Source organism: Pseudopipra pipra, chromosome 5 (assembly GCF_036250125.1).
Source record: "Pseudopipra pipra isolate bDixPip1 chromosome 5, bDixPip1.hap1, whole genome shotgun sequence".
Lineage (NCBI taxonomy): Eukaryota > Metazoa > Chordata > Aves > Passeriformes > Pipridae > Pseudopipra > Pseudopipra pipra.
Window position 1 is genome coordinate 59,321,142 of NC_087553.1, and position 18,873 is coordinate 59,340,014.

The 18,873-nt window shown below is 35.3% G+C and overlaps 1 long non-coding RNA gene across 1 annotated transcript; it reads right to left on the reverse strand.

Moving 5' to 3' along the window:
- Window positions 1-828: 828 nt before the first annotated feature.
- LOC135414914 (uncharacterized) lies at window positions 829-18,659 on the reverse strand. Its single transcript, XR_010430902.1, has 4 exons — window positions 18,316-18,659; window positions 18,151-18,224; window positions 8,864-9,039; window positions 829-5,277 (listed from the first exon to the last, which is right to left on the reverse strand). It is a non-coding gene; the product is annotated as an uncharacterized LOC135414914 (long non-coding RNA).
- Window positions 18,660-18,873: the final 214 nt, after the last annotated feature.

Consider the following 18,873-nt stretch of genomic DNA (forward strand, 5'->3'; position numbering starts at 1 on the left):
AGCCTTTTGATCTATGTTTTGGGGACTGTTTCTATGCTTCATAGTAAAACACAACTGTATGCAGTTTCCTCCCCTCTGCTCACTGTCCTAACTCTTTTCAAGAGCAAAATATTTAAATTTTGAATTAATTGAAAGCAAAATAATACTGGAGATGACGTGCTTGAGAGATTCCAAAAGCAACGTAGAAAGAAATACATCATTTTCAAGATGCTGAGAAATTACCTGGTTTCTAGTAGAGGATACTTTCTGCATCTTGAGAAAAGTGGATAACTGAGAAACGAGAGACTTTTAAGGATCTTGAACTAAGTTATTATGTATACTGTTTAAAGACAGCCATTAGCAGCCTAGTGCATGCTTTCAGAGGGGAAATTAAATAATAGTGAATATTATAGAATCATAGAACGGTTTGGATTGGAAGGGACCTTAAAGATCACCCAGTTCCAACCATCCTACCATGGGCAGGGTCACCTTCCACTAGATCAGGTTGCTCAGAGCTCCATCCTGACCTTGAACACTTCCAGAGATGAGGCAGTCAAATCTTTGGGCAAGATGTTTCAGTGCCTCACCACCCTTACAGTAAAGAATTTCTTCCTAACATCTAATCTAAACCTGCTCTCTTACAGCTTCTTTCCTAAATTTTGGAAATGTAATCAATTCAATAGTCATAACTAGTCAAAATTCTTTTAGAAAATTGCATTTTTCTAAAAGTATTATTTAGAAGCAATTACAAGTTTATTGGGAGGAAAGTATCTTAATGAACATTATATGCAAGATACTATTTAAAAGAAAAATGTTTTTCTTACTTTTATGTCAAGTAGAATGCTGGAAAAGACATAGAAATCACTCCTGGAGAAATTCAGACTCAGCCATTCCCTTGCTTTTCATACCTTGAAGAACTTAACGGAAAATGAGATCTAAGAGTTCTAGTTCCATGCTTAGGTTTATTAAAATCAGTAATAATTATGTAAAAATGATAGCTAAAGCAACATTTAGCTGAACATAAATATGTTAATTAGTTAGTTATTATGAACAGCTAACACTGAAAACACCTGTAAATGTTCTAAGTACAACTCATAAGAGCTGGATTATATGACATACTCCCTCTGTATCTGCCCAACTGGGTACCTATTACATGAGAAAATGATCCTCCAAGAACTTTTGAAACAAAATGCCTTCTCACTCAGAGATGTTTTAGTGGGACAGAAATTTCTAAATAGAAATTAGAAGTGAGAGAACATTAATTATTTTCTGAACAGAAATTAAAAAAGACAGGAATGACAAAGTGTTGATGAAATTCACACAGGCTTTAGTAAATTTTTGTTCATGAGTACAGTCTTCTGCTGTGAATAAACACTGGGTTTAGCCTCAAGTTACATTTAATCAATACAAACTCATAAGCACCATATTCATTACAAAAATTTCAAGTAGTCATGCAGGTTTTAGTAGAGTTAATTTTTCCTGATTAAGCCTGGAGAAAGAATGCACAGAAGAAAACAGAAAACTTACTCACAGAATTACATGAAGCTTATGTAATTTTTCCACCTTATGAAAACTGAGTCTGGAGGGCTAATTCTTCAACTTTACTTTTACTTGAAACAATTTCTGGAGTCTCGTCTACATGATGTTAACACAATGATTAAGCGAGCACCCGGTTGGAAATTATTTCTTCATTCTGAAACAGTTGTTTTGAATTAAAAGATATTTAACCTGTTAATTACTAGGATCACTTTCCTTACATCCTCCATGTTAATGGCAAAATAGATAGTGTAATTATTTTAGAAATGGACTGTATAATAAATCAAAGGTAGCTATTGAGAAATAGTTGTTTAAATGCATGTAGATGCCTTCTCCAATTGTGCCATCTCTTTCAAAGTTTGCAGAGGAATGCTATGTTTGGAAAATTTACATGGTGAGTTCCCTGGATAGAAGGGGATCTTCCTGGCTTAGATGGTTGACACCAAAATTTCAAGTGCTTAGGACTTGGGTAACAACAGGTTAAGTACTTCTCAAGGTAAAAATCCTATATGCTTATGAGCATAGCAAACGATGGGAAATCCATTCACTTAGAATTCAGTCTGCCTGTAACTGCTTTCTAGTTACACAGTGGAATCATCCCAGGGTACTGTAACCAGCAGGTCATTAGACATCTTCACTGAAAGCCACTTTGTAGCCCAAAATGCAAGAACTGTGGTGACAGCAGAGCCATCAGGAAAGTATCCTAGTGGCAAGGACACCTACCTGGATATACCTCATGTTTTCTGGAACAGGCACGCATTTCCCATGAGAGCAGTATTAATAAAGAAAAAAAGGTCTTTTAAGCATACAGAGTAGAAGTGAACACATTCTCAAGTTCTCCCCTTCCCTGCTTGCTGACTGTGTTCAACTTAATTAGAAGCTACGATTCCCTCCTGGGATGTAGGACCATGTTCTGTGGGCCAGAGGTCTTCTGTTGGTCAGTAGATTGAAACCGTCTTTACAAAAGAGGGGAGCCAGTAATTCGTACCCAGAGTTGTGAGATCAATGTATTCTACTATTTGCCTGATTGTCTATCCTTCTTAGCCCCCTTATGCTGTGGGTGTGTTGGATGACCGAATCTTTCACTGAAAGGATGATTGCACATTATATCACATCAACAACTTCATATATATATATCTCTAGTGAAACTTATATGGTGAAAAGCATAGACAGAATCCTGAGCTGTTATAAACAAAAGACTAAATGAACCTGAGTTTGTTTTCTTTGATAAAATAAAAAAGAACAAAATCAAACTCAAAGAGGAAAAAAGAATGAAAGAAGAAAAAAAAAAAAACAAACACCTAAGGCAACCCCCCAAAACCCCAAACAAAGCAACAAAAAAACCAAAACCAAAACCAAACCAACAAAAAAACCCCAACAACCAAATCACCACCACTGTATGTTCCTTTTAATATGTAGATTACATCTGAAAAAGCATTATAATGCTGCATAGTGTAGTTCTCTTTTCTAGTACTCTTATGTATTGAGGTGATATTAGCAGCATATTGACAAGTGAACTTAGTGGGTGGGCTATTATAAGAAGTTAAGTATTTCTACTCTAAAGCATTCAGATTTTATTTCAATTGTAGGAAATCCTTAAGGTAACCTACCAGGAGATTTTCAAGAGCAGTTAAGAATGTTTTAAGGCTGATTGAGTTGAAGAGTAAACTTTTCGCTGTTCTTAATGGAAGCACAGATAAGCCAACACAGACTCTGTAAAATCCCAACCTGAATTAATAGGCTTCTTTTGAGCTAATCTTAAACTGAAAGTGAAAATAAATTCACTGTTCAGAACCAGAAGTGGAGAATACATTTTTATTTCTTTTTTTTTCCATTTGTGAAACCAGTGGTTTTCTTCTGCCACTTGCCAACTCACAGTCTTCTTTTTCGCTTTACCACCCTCAGCTCTCTTGTGATTTTCACCAAGTGTACGAACACTTGAAAATTTTCTCTCCAACTAAGAGAGTCTGACAAAATCTTATTTTCTCTGTTATAAAAGTGGGGGTGCAGTTTATCACACACCTGTCTGAAGTCTAAACGTAAAACAAGGAGGAAATAATTTGATGAATATCTATTTAGTATTAGCTCTGGCACAGTGAATTTGGATTTTATTTCCATACAGAACCCGGAAGATTAGTTTTGTCCTTTATGGATATATGCAATTGCCTAACAAAATACATAAAATATATTTTAACTGCTTGTCTTCTAAATAACACCAGTGGAATGAAATACCTTTTTAAACCTCTTGGCTATGTTGACACATAAACTCTCCCTGTTGCAATTTTGTAACTTGAAACATCCTTTCTGTGTCCTAGTGTTTGTCTATCCTATCCATGCCAGGCTAATTGTTTTTCTTCTTTTCACTCTATTTTTAATTCCTATGAAAGGATTTGTGCACTAAATAAAGGTAGCCATTTGGAGGTCACTTGTAACTGATTTAGTAAGGAAATTATTGAACCATTCAGTTAATATTTTATGCAAAAATATACGCATTACATAGCCACAAAACAAAATAGATTTGTTCCTTTGCTTATGAGCTGTACTGTGGCTCTGAAAAGAAAGATTATCCGTCACTAATTTTGTCACAATTATCTTTCTTCCTTAAAAGGTTTTAACTTCCAGTACTCAATTAGCCCTATTCTTTGCTGTTCACACTGTGCCTATGTGCCACTCTTGGCATCCATGAAGTAGATTGCTGAGAGCAAATCTTCTTGACACAGAGATGTTGATTTTAACTTGTGGAGCAAAGGAAAGGAGAAAAAATAAAATTGAAAATTAAGGTGGAGAACTAAAACTCCTCTTACTCTATTCACTAATATTGTCTTTACCATACAAAAAATATTAAAGGCACTGTCCATGAAAGAGAATAATCTGCATTGAAAAGTCTTGTGATGGTATTGGCAGAATACTGATAAATAACTAACATTGCTCAAACTCTGAAAAAAAGGCACTCTGAAAAAAAATTGGTTTTAAAGATCCAAATGTCTAGATCTGCTATAAAAAGAAAAAAAAGGGGATGAATTTGTAGAAGAGAATATGAGGAGCAATTAGCACAGAAATACCATTTCCTGAATATTTTGTTATAAGACATTATTATATTCATGTGGTTTCAGAGAGTATAGCTTCCTTTCACTTGATATGCTTAGGCATCACAAAAGAGCAAGCCCTTAATTTTTTAAAAAACTTATCCCTGATCTCTTAAAGTTTTACTAGGCTTGTTGGAATACAATCAAGAAAAAGAAAAATTAATACAATCCCATGCCAATTCCATTGTGCAAGAAATGTTTTTTATCACGGACTTCTTGGGTGACAAAAACATAAATTAGAATTATGTATTGGTGGAACATAAGCTACCCCTTGCTATTGTATATTTTCTGTCATGACTCAGCAGATCAACAACTGTCCACAGTGTTTGTAAACCTATTTCTAGTTCGCTGGTGCCAGAAGGTTGTGCTTGAGAAATACCCTCAATGGTGGGTCTGCATGAGCACATCAATACACAGGTGATTGGCAAAGTTGCCATGGCATAGCTTTTACCCATAAAAGCTTTGAATCATACTTTGCCTGCAATTAGGCACTGCCTGAACTTATTTAAGTAGTGCTCATCTTCAGTGTAACCATGACACTTACATGAAAGATACTAAAACAAAAGCCAGATGATATGTTTACTAAAGCAAGAGTCAGACATTTCAGCTGACAAACTAGAAAATAACACTCTTTTCTGCAAAGTCGATGCATGTAGTCACAGTACTCTTCCTGGTTCTGAAAAATAAAAAGTCAAAATTTAGAACTAATATGAATCTTTAAGAAGAAACAAACAGTAGAAAATAAACCTTGCAGCTAATTCGCCGTCCCTAGTGGTATTTAAAATGTTTGTAGATGTGGCACTTAGAGACATGGTTTAGTGGTGAATTTGGCCATGTTAGGTTAACAATTGGACTCAGTGATCTTAAGATCTTTTCCAACCTAAATAATTCCATGATTCTAAAAGTCCAGCTATCCATATGTCTCACTCTTAAAAGGAAAATAGGTGATATGAAAAGTTTAAAATAAAGTCTACAGCATACTATTAGTATCTGTATTCTTTTGTCTTGATACCCTAAAACATCTCAGGAGGTTTTATTTAAAGCATTGTTTTTCCTAAGGAATTCTTTGATGTTGTTTAGTTCCCTTGCATCTATAATCTGTTCCTAACCTCTTTGACTTTGAATCTATCTTCTTTCTCCTTTTTCAAGAAAAGATGAAGGTGCCTTTTTTCCATCTGTAGGTTTCGCATTTTCTAACACGTGTTTGTAACACACATTATGTGAACAAGATCCAGTGTTCTGGTTTAGCTTGGATAGAGTTGTTTTTCTTCTTAGTAGGTGGTACAGTGTCTTTTTTTTGATTGAGTATGACAATAATGTTGATAACAAACTTTTCAGGGTATTATGCTCTGCCAGTGAGGAGATACACAAAAAGTTGGGAAGGACATGATCAAGACAGGTGACCCAAACTGGTCAAAGGGATATTCCACACCACAGAACATCATACTCAGTATATAAATGGGGGGAAAGTTGTCCAGGAGTCCCTGATCACAGTTTGGGGATGGGCTGGTCATCAGTTAGCCATGGTGAGCAATTGTATTGTCCATCACTTGTTTTTTCTTGGGTTTTATTTCTCTCTTTTTCATTAGATTCACTCATAAAATTTGTTTGTTCATACAATAATTATTATTGGTATTATCATTAGTATTATTAGTGTTATATTTCCCCTTGTTTCAATTCTTAAACTGTTCTTATCTCAACTCAGGAGTTTTACTTTTTCTTTTTTTTTCTGGTTCTCCTCCCCATCCCACCAGGGTAGAGAGGGAGTGAGCAAGGGGATGTGTGGTGTTTAGTCACCAGCTGGGGTTAAACCACAACATCCTGTTTACCAAATATTGCTGCCTTTTGCTGTTAAATGCAATTTGCATATCTTGTGGATATAAATACGTTCAATTATGTGACCTTTCACTTTTCCTGCTGTGTATATATGAGTTTACAAAACTTTTTTTTTTTTTAATCATAGTTTTTTAATTACAAGACCCTGGTAAACTGTATTTTGGTAAGTAGAATCCCTGTCATATGGCATATGTCAAAATTTGCCAGCATTAAAGATGAGATTGAATTTGACTTTTCAGCTTTTCAAATATCAGTCTCATAATATCATTACTGGTTTCTTCAAAACTTTACATTACAGGTACTCTGGATTTAATGTGTTTAAAGTCATAACATTTTCCAATGTTTCTAATTTCCTACCAGTAAAATTATGTCTGTAATCTGTTAAAACTCAAGTCAGTGTGTCATATCTGTCAAATATTGTTTCTTTTCTTACAATTCTGTATGTACTTTCTTTCTGGATTTTGTATTTCATAAGAATAAAACTGTTATTGCTTATAGACCTACAATTTCTTCATGCATTGTCACAAGATCATTTGCTAGAAAAGCATGTTTCCTTCTTTTCCCCCCTGTTCTAAATTCAATTGGAGGAAAAGAGTTGCAGTACTAGCTTATCTTTTTTTGGTTTTAGTCTTAATATTTGTCACATACTAATGGCTTTTTCCTGTCCAATGCAATAGAAAAAGACATCACTTGCAACATGTTCACCTAGTTATGAAGTGATAATTGTGTAGTGTGCAAACTAACAAATACCCTTTTACAAATTTTTCTTATGCCTTCTGTATTGACAGAACACTTCTGTCAGAGGTTGAACACGCTTTTGAATTCATTTTGCAAGCCCAGCATTGGGTTTCAGTGCTTTTACATCACACCATGGAAAACTTTAGGCAGATTATCTGCTACCACTCTAAATTTTCCAGAATTATATTCAAGTTTGTGAATCATATATCTAGAGCAGTCTCCTTAGTCTTTCTGCTAAATTCTTTTCTATCATTGTCACTTGCAACTAAGTATATCTTTGCATGGTGAATCCCTGACAATCTGAGTCACATTCACAGAAAGAAAACATTTGGCAAGTATGCATTAGAGAAAATTTCATCTTTGTGCATACTGATGGTAAGTTTAAATTAAGGTTTAGAGAGAGAAAGACAGTGTAAAGTAGAGGTCCCCTGTATTTAGAGTGGCCTCAAGATCTTCTTTACAAGCATCAATTAGAAACGTCCATTATCTGATGCCTAAAAGGTGGATGTCAGTCTTCTTTATCTGAGAGATTTCTAGATATGCTCTCTATTTATTATCTTTTTGTGCCATACTAGACTATATCCTCAGGTGGAAGATCATGAGAAATGTGAGCCCGGGTTTACAATTAAATTTACTAAGTCCTCATAATTGAATCCTTATCATAACAAAAAAAAAATGATAGGTACTAGCACCCAGAAAGAAAACAAAGATGTGAATCTGTGCTGGAACTTATAAACACACTTTGAATTCACCATCATTTTTATGTTTGGTAAAGTGATCTTCAGAAATTTCCATTGCTCCATGGATTTGATTCTGAAAACCAGAATACACGTATTTGAGTGTTATGGCACACACCCAGACACGGGAGATTTAAAGCGCTACTTGGCCTCAGCATAAATTGCTAATATTTTAAGCTGAGGCTGAATGTTTATTTCAGTCAGCTAACATCAGCTCATGCAAATAAGCAATTTTGAAGTACAACTAAAATGCCCCAGAAAGCATAACACTTCCATGTGACCATCTAAAATGTCCAGTTACCTGAGTCAGTCAGATGATGTAAACTCTGCCTGCTTATAGAACATATTGAACTCCACCCTTATACTGGGCCATATTCATACTGAGGTAGGCTTACACAATGCTAAGTGTTAACAGCAGTGCTACTTACAGATTTAACACTGTGGTATATTGCATAATCACATGAATATGAAACATCAAATTATGCATTTCATTTTTGACAGGGATCTTATACATCTGTGAAATCCACTGATAATTTTCTTTTTTTTTTTTTTGCTTTTTATAAAATTGTCTTTTGTAGCAATTGGATAATGCTCAAAGAAAAAATATAATTCCAAATCAGAGAAGTTTTCATTGGTTTAACGTTTGCTTTCCTATCCTTCCTATACCCCAAAAACCATAAGACAAACAACAAAACGTAACTGCTTCTTTAGAAGTGGCTGATAGTTCAAGAAACCTCAACAGTATGCAGAAATGGACTGATAGGGAAATCATGGAGTTCAACAAAAGGAATTTTGGAGTCCAGCATCTGAAGAGTAATAGTCCCATGCACTAGTACAGGCTGAGGAAGCCTGGCTGGAAAGAAGGTCTGCAGGAAAGGACCAGGGATTTTGGTGGACAACAAGTTGACCACAAGTCAGCATCGTGCCCCTGTGACAAAGATTGCCACCTACCTGTTAGGCTGCATCAGGGTGACAGCAGCTTGAGGAAGATGATCCTTCCCTTCTGCTCAGTACTGGTGAGAAACATCTGGGGTGGTGTGGACAGCCTGGGCTCTGAGAGCATAAGACACATGGACATACTGGAGTAAGTCCAGTGAAGCGCCATGGTCTCCTAGGGACTGGAACATCTGTCATACGGGGAAGAGATTGAGAGAACTGAAGGAGATAAGGCTCCATATATATAAAACCTTGATGGGGGACTAAAATTGAAGAGCTAGAGTCAGTAGTGTCCAGTGAAAGAACAACAGCTATTAGACACAAACTGAAATACAAGAAATTCTACTTTTTTAGCTTGACTGTTATCAAATCCTGGAATAAGTTGCCCAAAGTTGTGGAGTGTTTGTTTTTGGAGATGTTCAAGATCAGCTCAATAGAGTACTGAAAAAGCTACTCCAGCTGACTCTGTTTTGAGGAAAGATTTTGGACTGCATGATCTCCAGAGGTCCTTGCCACCATCACCATCCTGTGATTCTTTGATTTTATAGTTCTTCAATTTGTTACCTCACTAATGTTTTACTGCAGTTTTACTGCATTATTCCAGTCAATTCCCTCTTGCTATACTTATTTTTCTAATAATTTCTATTCTTGAATGATTCACCAAATAAGTTTATTCTGCTCCCAGAACAGGTGAGTGTTAAGTCTTAAAAAGAGATTTGCAGTATAAGTCTGTGAGTGGGAGTTATTGATGATGAGTTACGAATCCACTTCTACTTTTTTGTTTTCCTAATTCACTTCTTAGAAACAATTGTATTTTATTGTTAATAACAGAGGAAGTGAACCCCACTGACATTAATTATCTTCCCTAAATAAGTGAATATTCATACTTTTTTAACAACATTTTCCAAGACCGTCACACCCAAAACTTTTTCATAAATGGAAGGTCTTTGTTTTGTATGAAATCTGTCTCTATCAATGAGGGAAAGAATGAGTCAACATTTGCTTTAGTACTTCATCCAGTTGTGATATGTAAAAAGGAGTCTAAGTGCACATTCAAAACAATAAAAGGAAAAAACCACTAAACTGGATAACTTGCCCTAAGTATCTTGTATGTCTCATTGTCTTTCAAGAGACACTGTGAAGACTGCTATTAAGTTATACTGCCTTTTGTTAGGAAACATTATTGTTTCCAGGGAAGATATGGACTCTCCAGGAAGGACATCAGAAATTATTGTAGGAACTCTACAATTTATTTCTTTTCCTTTTTTTCCCCCTTTCTTCCACAGGAAGAGAGGCTGTAGAGTAAAGATAAATTAAATGTTCCTTTGAATCCATAAAAGAGACTTGGTGGCATTTTCTCTTTTAACCTTCCTGATCTCCTGTACAACGATCTGTGTGAAGCTGATGAAAGGAGTATTTCTTGAATTCGCTTTAATAATCACTACTTAAAATGAGCTCATCACAACAATTTTGCAAATATAGATCTGTTCCTATATTCAAATTTAAAGATAAAAGGTTATTGCATTAATCCTGTCTAAGACTTTGTAGGAAAATAAATCTAGTGAACTCATTCAAGACACTATGCTCCATAAAATCTGCATTAAATATATGAATTAAATATGTGACACCAATGGCATTATAAGACTGAGATGAATATGTAAGCAGAAACAGCCATGGTTGTTTAAAGTTTTGCACAGTCTAAATTGCAAGGTCATTTCCATCCATGAAGACTTCATCGTTTTTCAGTTTCTGGCTATAAATCTATTAAAAATTCGCTCAGATATTTTTTATCTTTCCATTTTAAAAGCAACTCTCTTTCTTTTCACAAAAGGAAAGAGAATATGATACTTATCTAAAATGTCAAAGTGATTTATATAGTAAGTTTTGTGAGTTATATAGTAAGTTTTGTAAGTTACAAGTGTCATTCCTAAACATACAGCTTTCATATAATGCTTGTATTTCCTAAAAGATAAGTGAATCACTTGAGAAAAGCAATTTGCATATTTTTGAAGAAATATTTCATAATATACCATCTGAAAAGCACAATATATTTAATATATTGGTGATCCTGAATCAAAGAGATTAAGCCTAGTTTATAGTGAAAATCTTCATATGTTTACCTAGAAATAATTTATACCTATGATTGAGAAAATTTGAATTTTATTTTCAAGGCAGACAGAGGGATGCAGTCCTCTTCCATTATTCATCAAAAAATGTATAGGAATTCTACATATACATATTAAGCCTTAGAAGAGACTAATTAAACTGGAAGCCATAGCTATACATATTCAACAGGTATCAAAATGGTGAAGAGACTCACAAAAACTGAACAATAAGTCTATGCAAAACCAGGAAATCAGCCTCCAGGATGAGTTCAAAACCTGTTTCAAACATATCTTAGAAGGAATTTAAAATTTGATCTTTTTTGTGACCAATTGTCTCACATGTATTCTTATTTTAAGTTACCTAAAAATTCTTACATTTGTTATATGAAAGGATTACGTAGTGAGATCATTTTTGCTTTACTTTCCATCTGATCTAAAAAAACAATATAATACCTTTGGGTCAAACTTCTCTATAAATCTGTATGATTTATCATAGCTCTTGCACTTTGCTCTCTATGTATATAGAGAATTCTTCTCTTAGTTAAATTAACTAAAATTTCAGAAGTACCTAGATGTTCAAAGGTATAATCTTCTACTCATTTAATAAATTCTATTCTTGTTAACTATAACCATGGTCTTATATGAAAATGGAGATTCTAATAAACAAAGAAGATTTATTTTTTTAATTTTAAAATTGAAACACAATTAAAGCAGAAATGAATACAAATAACACTGATACTTAGGTTATGCATAAAGAAAAATGAGTCTGTTGATTACATAAGTTAGAACAGAATAATATTTTCCTACTCATAAAATAGTACATTATTGAAATGAGCATTACTTTATTGTAATATTCACCACTTCATAATACATGTTTGAAGAAAATTTGAGTTTTAGTATTACAGATTTTTTCCAATGAAGCTTTACACATACTCTCAGAAATGCACCTTCTTGCCTTGTTCCCGTTTTGCCTCATCTACAGGGCCTACAGACCAGTAGATTTCTTCATGGGACCCAGCTGATCTCCATGCATCTTCTCAAATTCAGAAGAATCTAGATAATCATGTTTGCATAAAATTTACCTCTCCCAGAGCATTTGAGCATGAAGAACTAAGGACTTTGAACTTTTTGGATGGTTTATTTTCCTTCCTTTCCTTCCTTGCCCTCCTTCCTTTCCCTCCCTTCCCTCCTTTCCTTCCTTTCCTTCCTTTCCTTCCTTTCCTTCCTTCCTTTCTTCCTTCTCTTCTCTCCCTTTCTCTTTTCTCTCTTTCTCTATTTATGTCCTATTGGATGTATCCATTTAAAACCATTGTTATCACAGATGATTTCATACTACCATAAAACACTTCCACAGGAGACACATCCTAAAATATCAAACTGTCCTTCTTGTCTTCTTAAATCCTTCATATGAGCTATTATGGGTTTCATTCAGTCCAGCAATTTCAGAAAGGCAATTCAGATATCCTGAAAACTTCTTGAAAGAATAGGTTCTACAATAAATTATATTTTACATGAGAAGAATACAGCACGTTTCCCATTTTTCTTTGCCATTCCCTTTTATTTTTTACCAAGACAATTACAAATAAATATACAAAACTTGGTCCAAGTGAAATAGATATGAAAACTCTCTTCAACATCTTTTAGGCCTAACTACACCTGTCTTTCATAATTAGCACAATTACAAAAACAAAAGAAAGAGATCTGGGACTCCAAATTCCTTTTAGAATTCTCCTCAAAGGTTTCTAATTCTGTTCCAAATCAAAACCTAATTACAATTAATATTCCACTGTTGATGAAAGGAACAATAGATCCTTGGCAAGCTGTTTATTGCAGTCACTGCAAAGACACACTTAGCCTAACATTAAGCTGAATAACTTCATCTGTGGAAAATGAGAACTCAGCATGTATTAGCCTACATCTCACTGCACCACACTGCAGTGACAGCATCATAGGCATACTATATACAAGAAAAGTTCCTGAACTGAGAGCTCTGTAGGAGAATTATTACTAGAAAAAATGACAGGTCAGAAAATTAAAATAAAAACACCTTCTTTAGCTCTTCTCATGCTGCAGTTTTTCACAGCATGTCATGTGGTGCTGTCTTTAACATCTCTCATTTCAAAATGTATGTGACAACAGGGTAATATTGACATATTAGGCATATGTCCAAGGTTCTCATCAAAATCTACTAAACACTGAATTTAGTAAACACATATGAGGTAGGACAAAGTATCACTGCGCAGATTTGGACAGAATAGCAGTGTGTTTGTAGCTCAGATCCAGTACATCGACATTGTTTTTAGAAATAATCATCGATTAATTTTTTTTGGCCTTTTTCTCCTTAAACTTCACATTTGAAAATCTCAGTTCTATGCTCTAAAAGGCCAAGTAAGTAAGACCAAGAACGTATATCTTTAGGAGGCTTACAGGGTTTAAATTCACCATGTCATACTGCAGCTTTTGAGAATAATTTCCTCTTAACCTCTTTTTAAGTAAATTGAATTTATGTTCATTAGTCTTCAGTTAAGACAATTTTGGAAGAGCATATTCTTCCAGACCTAAAACATAATTAAACATATACTTTCATGACTTGTTTTTTGTTTTGTTGCCGTGGGAGTTAGGTGCTGAAAAAAATCTCCCGGAGCAGTTAATTAGGGGTGAGATAAGAAAGAGTTTATTATGCCAAGGCAAAGATGTTACAAGATGCACGCAGGCCGTGCCTGAGATGTTACATTTTATAATACGACCCATCCAATCCCATATGTGTCCACCCTGTGGCCTTTACTCTGGACCGCCCTGGGTCCACCCCCTGAAAATGGGTCTGGGGGCTTTTTGGGACCCTCTGTTCATCCCATCTTCATCTTCATCAGAGCACAAAGGGTACATAGTCACCCAGTTTTTGACCGTGTTCTGTGGTTTAGGCCCTGATATGCTGTTCTGCCAACAACCTAGGCCTTGCCTTGACAAAAGACTAAACATTTCTACTGGATTCGGGGGTAGGAGTGATATAGGGAGCATAGAATGGGGTAAGAGGGTTAAGGAATGTGTAAACTAAGGGTGCTAGAGGGAAAGGGAAAGGGACAAGGGACAAAGGAGGGAGGGTTGCTGCTTTTAAAATCTACTTATAAAACTTATAAGGCTTACCAATATTAGAAAAATAAAAAAAACATTAGGTGCTTAAGGCATCAGTTTTCATCATCAAAATCTTTTGAACTAAAACCTAGAATTCAAAGTATGATCAGAAACACTGTTTCCTTGTCAAAACATCTCATATTCTGCTGACTTTCAGAAAGTAGTCCTGTATTAGGACTTGGGGATGTTCATTGATAGGAGGCTGAACATGAGCCTGCACCGTATGCTCAAAGCCCAGAAAGCCAACTGTATCCTGAACTGCATCAAAAGGAGCATGACCAACAGGTCAGGGGAGGTGATTCTGCCCCTCTGTTCTCCTCCAGTGAGAGCGCACCGGGAGTGCTGCGTCCAGCTCTGGGGTCCTCAGCACAGGAAGGAGAGAGTCCAGAGGAGCCATCATATCTCTTAGAGAGACAGAGCACCTCTCCCATTAGGAAAGGCTGAGAGAATTGGGAATGTTCAGCCTGGAAAAGAGAAGGCTTAGAGGTGACCTAATTGCGGGCTTCCAGTACCTGAAGGGAGCCTACAAGAAAGATGGAGAGGGACTATTTACAAGAGCATGTAGTGATGGCACAAGGCTGAATGGTTTTAAACTGAAAGAAGGTAGGTTTAGATTAGATATTAGGAAAAAAATCTTTAATGTGAAGGTGAGGCACTGGAACTCAGAGAAGTTGTGGATGCACCATCACTGGAAGTTTTCAAGGCTAAGCTCTGAGCAGCGTGGTCTAGTGGAAGGTGTTCATGCCCATGGCAGGGGGGTTGGAACTAGATGATCTTTAAGATTGCTTTCAACCCAAACCATACTATGATTCTGTGATTCTATGATTTTCTTGCTTAATTCAAATTTTTTTACATTTCTTCCTTCAGGTGAACTCCTTTTCAAATTCCTCATATGGAGTCTGAAGAAGTATTTTTTAAAAAAAATCCAAAAAACCCCTGCTTGCTTCACCTTAGCAGCTGTCTTGAGTGGGTTACCTCTACCCTCCCCATTTTAATTCTTTTTTGCTTCTCTCTTGAGCTCTACTGACCTAGTAATCTGGGGGATTAGTGGAAGAACATGGTGGTTAATATACTAAATTAATCTGTGCAGACGGAATAAGTATAGTGCACAGATCACAGAAGCTGAGTTAAAAGAGAGTTCAAGTCTGAATAAAGAGAATATTCATGTGTGAAAGACCTGACTTCTAAAGCTAAATTTCATTTCCTCCAGACTTGTCATTCCATACCAAAGCTTACAAGTTAGTGTCCCTTGATACAAAGAGACATTATGAGAATTTCTTAATGTTAAACAGATGCTTTTGAATCTTTTACACATTCTTCATAGTGAAAATAGTAATTTGAATACCTAGGTACTAAAGGGCAAGACTTTGTGAGAAAGTGTAAGGATCCTAATTTTTCCCAAAAGTCATTTCAGTTCTCCCTATGGATAGAAGAGTATGAAGAGCTGCTCCTGAAAACTAGATTATCTAATTTGTCTGCAAACAGGTAAAATGAGCAAAATATTGTCCAATATGGTCAGAGAAACAAGGGATGAATGGAAGTATATTTCTCTTACAAATTCCAAGCTATGAAATTGAACTGTGGACATGGGAAACAAATAAGGCTTTAAAGTGTCTTCATCTCCTAGGAATATCAGAACACCATAGAAGAAAAATTCTTATGTTGAGAGCAATACAAGTTTCTCATCCATTAATTTTATTTTAATACCTAGTACTAATTCAGAATTGCTTTATGATCTCTAAAGTCTTCTCAGTGCAGGGCAAATAGTTAGTAATCTTTCTACTGATATGTGAAAATTGTTCCCCTTAAGCAAGTGGCACCCTCTTCTGTTAATTTGGCTTAATCCATTTTGCTTCGCTTCTGCTTTAATGAGCAATTTCTTCATGAAAACAGACTGTCTTAAGGCTCATAGTATTTTAATTTATTTGGTTAAAAGTTTAATATTGCTTTAGAAAGAAAGTTGAATGAGAATCAGATTGACTCTGCTCGAAAATTTATGGAGCTGGGAGATGTCAAAAAATATCCAGTTGATTCTGAATGGGTGTGTTTGTCTGAGGTAATTAATTCATGAAAAGTCTGTGCAGGAGCTGTTGCTAGATGGAGCAGAAATGCACTCAAAATGGATGGGTTGATCATTCAAAGAGAAGGTCAAAGATCATTGCCATGTGCCTTATCTAGTTGAATTTATAAATATTTGCCTTTTTGCTGTTCTAAATTATGCTGCTTTAAATTTTTGCTTGTTCTAAATTATGTTGGTGTGAATCGACATCACAAGGAAGCATGTAAAGGAGTGGCTACTATATTTCCCTGCTATAAAAGAAAATAAAAGCAAATTAAATGCAACTAAACAGAATGTAGTAAGACGCAGGTTCAGATATCTCTTGATGCCTATACATAGCTGCACTTTAGGCCAGCTTACTTCTGCAACTGTATGTTTCCTGGGAAGAATAAAACCTAATCCCTGTCATATGTCATATGTTTCAAATAAACCAGAAAACATTATCAGAAAAGTAAAGTCTTATTTGCACAGTCGTTCCAAAGAGAAGAGTCCAATATGCAATCTGAGAAAAACTCTGCAACCTTGATTCTTGTACTTTTGTATGCAGTAATACCTTTTTTTTGTGCAATTAATTCGATCAGTCCCTTTGTAATTTCTTTCCCTGCAGGTCTGCATCATGAGAGAAAAATTATTACTTTGTTGATCAGTACATAAGAATATAATAACAATAGTAATTTATGTATCTGGAGCTTCGCAAAGTGAAAGAACACTGAACGTGTTTATTTTCATGTTTCAGATGAGTCTGACATATTTAGATCCTAAGTTTTTGAAACTAGTAATTCTATTTATTTAATAAACATATAATTTTGTTAATGCCTGAGATAGGTACAAATTTTATGTCTCTGAACCAATGTATTTCCTCCAGTTCTACTAAAAACACATGGTGAGTTTGCTTGACTAACCTGCATGACTCCATCAATGCTCTTATGCCTAAAATGTAGATGGTAGAGGAACAAAGCAGTGCTCTCAAATAAAATGTCAATAGTCACTGGGGAGAAGAAGATGCCTTTGAAAATCTACAGAAAAAGGTTGTGCCTGCTTGTGTTTGAACACTTAGGCAGAAAGACTGTCCTGGTAGAGGTCTTCAAAGGAACCTTTATCTTCTGGTTATTCAGGGAATTAAAGACGATATTTTCAATAATATCCTAAAAGTTATCCATAAGGTATATGCCTAAGCTAAAACAAGTTTAAAGTCTGAACATCAATAGGGTGTGCTTGAGTAACCTGTACACGTTACTACAAACTGAAATCATTAGATGAGAAACAGAGGGGTGCCTTTTCTTCTTTCTACTATTATTTTTGCCATAACAAGCCTCCTCCTGCTTCCTTTGCACCTTTTTTGTATACTGGGAATTTTTTTTCTTGGGGTGTTTTATCAGTATTCAGTATAGCTCTTCAAGTGACTTTACTTTTGGCGTATATTACAGAGCTTGTACCTGCTATTCCCATTTGTATTATAGCTGAAGTAGAATCACACTTTATCTTAGCTCAATCTGTCACATATATATACTACTGTTATTTCTGCCAGCTGCATGGTAAGAATATTTTTGTAAGTAGCCTTCAGTCTGATACAGCTGCTGAGACTTAGTATGACTTCTCCCACTTATCTCCTATAAAGAACATTTGGCTAAAGACAATTTTTCAAGTGCAATTCAGGCTCTTGTAATGATAATAAATCCTTTATTCTTATTATTAAAGTATTAGCTGACAGAAAGTAATACATATAAATCCAAAAAACAAACATCATTGCAAGACACTCAGCAACAATACTTTACATAAGTGTGCTCATTTGATCTCTTTGGTTTCTAATCCATATATATCTCAAAAATATTAAAAGTATTTCCCATAGCTTAAAATTTCTGATATTTTAGTCATTTCTACTACATATCATATTTCTACGCCTTTTGTAGACCAATGTAGAACAGATTTGTGATTTACTTCTGTTTGAAAATAAGTAGGAATAATCAAGCTTAAAGCAAGAATTTTTGGTATCCTACAACACATACCTTCAAGAATTCCATTTTCTTAAGTTGTTCTCTCTCATAGAGACAGACATACCTCCAGAGGACAAACATGTACCCTGAAATTCAGGAGAAAGTTACCGATTTGTCTGAAAAAAATCCACATAAATATGCCTTAAAGAAAAATCTAACTCATTTAATCTTAGAGACCTGAAATAAAGTTTTGGAGCAAAGAAAAGCAAGGAGACCTAGAGGCCTAGACTTAAGGTCTCCTCACCAGTGTCGGGTCTAGAGGGTCATTGTTCAGCTGCTCTGGCAGTAGACAAGAGCAATTATCTTGTCAGCTCACTCTCCTATCATTGACCCAGTGGCTGGTAGTAGATGTTAAAGATTCAGGAACAAGAAGTGATTAAAACCATCCTGCTCATAGTAGGGGTGTTTTTTTCCAGTTCAGACAGTGGTACATTTATTCCCTGAAATATAAGTTGCCATGTCCTTTTATAGTTTAAGTTTAAAAGGAGTTTCTGATTTACTTTTTATACACAGTCTGGTATTTCCTCCATATTAACTGTTTCTTCTCTTATTTGTTACAGCTCTAAATTAAGCATACCTTGTTCTTAAGCTTCCTTTTTGTCTGGGGACCTGACTCTTATCTCCAATCAAATCATCACCAACAAATCTATTAATCCCTTCTGTAGTGAGTGAACTGCTCCATTTTGGCCAAAGTTTACTTTCCAAATTGCAATTGTAGTCCATATAATGTACCCT